Here is a 2,959-nt window from a genome sequence, read left to right on the forward strand (position 1 = left end):
TTTATTTATATTTATAAAAACAAAATCGTACATTAAAACAGAGATGTACAAATCCCAGGAGCTCCGTGTGCTCCTTACAAATGACAACTGCCTCCTAATTTTTGAATTTTTCTCTAGTCTAGTCTTCGAGCTCAAAAGTATCGGTACATGTACTCGTACTTGTACCGAGTACTGTACTTGGTATCTGTGCAACCCTAGTTGTCACCAAGCTCTGCAACACTGGAGATTTTCAAATCTGATATTAAGGCCTGCAATGCATTGCTTCTCTACCTGTCCATTGAACACAGGCTTAGAGCACCTGATGAATGTTGGGCAATGGGTATGCACAATCCAGTCACAGATATACAGCTGCATAGATGTGGATTGGTTAAGGTGAAGGTTCGCCTTGTGGTGGTGGAGAAAGGAGGGAGCAATGGATTATTTGATGAATTAAAAAAGAGCCAATGCCAGAAATATCAGTCCTAACCAATCGCTTCATCCCCAGAAAGTGCTCATCCAAGGTTGGTCAGGGTGTTGCAGGGGCCTCCATACCTCTGATAGTCATAGGTAGATAGGCAGGTTAGGGTGAACACTACCTGTTTCCTACGGGCTCCTTCAGTGACAGCCATGAATCTGATTCCTTCCTGAAACTACAGCTGAGGAATAATCGGCCAGATCTGTCTGGCTGCTGGTTGACCCAAAACAAGGAGACGATAAATTAGACCATCAAATCTGGTATATCCATTTTAATATATCATTGAAAATATACAGATAGCCAGTGATACCCAATTACAGGTCTGCTGAACCATGCTGGCCTTCACCATACATTGATGGCTGTGTGTGAGCTGATCCGATTGGTCAGAATTATGTTGGCTCTAAATTTCACAGTGTGGAGTCTGATCTGGTCACTTGCCTTTTGGTTGATGAGCCTGATCTAGTAATTTGCCTTTTAGTTGTTGAGTCCGATCTGGTCATGTTCCTTTTCATCTTAGAGTGTAAGCTGGTCTTTTAGCTTGTGGTTGTTGAGTCCATTCTGGTCATTTACCCTTTAGTTGTTGAGTCCAATCTGGTTATTTACCTTTCAGTTGTTGAGTCTGATCTGGTCATTTACCTTATGGTTGTTGAGTCCAGTCTGGTCATTTACCCATTGGTTGTTGAACCTGATCTAGTCATTTACCTTTTGGTTGTTGAAGCTGATCTGGTCATTTACCTTTTGGTTGTTGAGTCCGATCTGGTCATGTACCTTTTGATCTTCAAGTGCAATCTGGTCTTTTAGCTTCTGGTTGTTGAGTCCAGTCTGGTAATTTCCCTTTCAGTTGTGGGGTCTGATCTGGTCATTTACCTTTCAGTTGTTGAGTCCAATCTGGTCATTTACATTTGGTTGTCACATCCTTCAACAAGATCAATGGGCAGGATGGAGGGCATCTCCAGCAAGGGGCACCTGATGGTTCTTCTTGTGTTCCTGGTCCTTGGGCCCAGCAGACCCACTTCCGCTCACACTGTATGGGAAATCTTTGGAGCTTTATTATAAAGGGATCACCAAAATAAGGATACATAGCAGTGGCAGAAAGTTTGGTGTAATCACTGCCATTTTGATGTCCCTAATTGCATCACAATATTACTGGTTAGCGTTCAAATCCCAAGTTACAGTATTCACAGACATAAACAGACATAGACATAAACAGTGCTTTCTGAATGGGAGGAAAACACCGAAATGTCATTCTTCGTCATCTCTGCTATCGCAAATAACCAGAAAAAAAACCGTTTCATTTATGAATGGATCCCAGAAGATGAGACAGAATGGTGGCACCTAAAAAGTGAATGCGATTGGTTGTGAAGTGTAATACTTGACAGAAAGTTTGAGTTTTGTTGGAGGAACGTGAGCTTGGCGCTCACAACGCTGGAACATTTAATAAACTCTGATCTCAGTTAAATGACCGTCACCAATAACCTTTCTCAAGCTAATACTTTCCTTTCACATTTTTTATGTCTTTTATGGAATAACAAGTTTAGAAAAACAAAGAAAATGTGATAGTCTCCGCAAAAACACACGAGCGCCAACACTCAACACTTCATTAGCAAAATCCACCGGTTCTGGAGGTCTCTGCCAGGGTTACCTCTCCATAATTATTCACATCGTGACAAAAGCTGCAGCTAATGCCTTCTTTTACTCCACCTCCCGCTGGACAGCACTCACTTTAGCTCCATCCGTCTTCCATCTTTCATTCCGCGGCTTGTTGTGAAGAGAATTACTGTTCCTTGCGACACATAGGTGGAGAGATAAGGTCACTGCCTCCACGCTAAATGAACACATGGAATCATATTCTGAAAGTGAGAAATCAAATAAAAAACCATTATTAAGGGCGGCCTTGACAAGGGTCCCGGCGGTCAGTGGTAATCAGAGTGTTTTTGTTTATAGGTGAATGCGCCATTGAACTCAACAAGTAGAAAATCATCAGCTTTCTAATCAGAGCCATTAAAGAAAAGCCTAATAGCGTCTCCGCTTACCGCAGGAAGGAACGAGGCCTCTGGCAGATAATAAAGACGCTCAGGAAAATCTTCAAGTTGTGTGATCGAGTTACCGCCACAATCGCTCTGTCTCAGCGTCTGAGCAATCAGTGAGAGGTAACTCTTCTCCGCCACTTGGCCCTGTGGAGACAGACGTGACACGTTGTGATAGCCATGTGAGACCTGGACGGTGCAGTCTGCGTGGAGTCAGCATGTCTGTGCTCCGCCACTTTCTAATCTGCAGCTGAATGGCCACTTCAAGTGTTTCCCTTTATCGGATCGACTTTCTCATAACGCTGCAAAGTGCCGCCGAGGAAATGACAGAGGAAAAAGCTTCTATCAGTCTGGAGAAATGTGACTGCGTCTGGCAATTTCTTCACATTTCATTTACGTGAAAATAACCCACCTAAAACCTGTTCCGTACGGGGATGAAAATGACGATCTATTCCACCCTCAACTGGCAAAATCTGCT

Source organism: Nanorana parkeri, unplaced genomic scaffold (genome assembly GCF_000935625.1).
Source record: "Nanorana parkeri isolate BGI_ZX_2015 unplaced genomic scaffold, ASM93562v1 scaffold576, whole genome shotgun sequence".
NCBI classification, from domain to species: Eukaryota; Metazoa; Chordata; class Amphibia; order Anura; family Dicroglossidae; genus Nanorana; species Nanorana parkeri.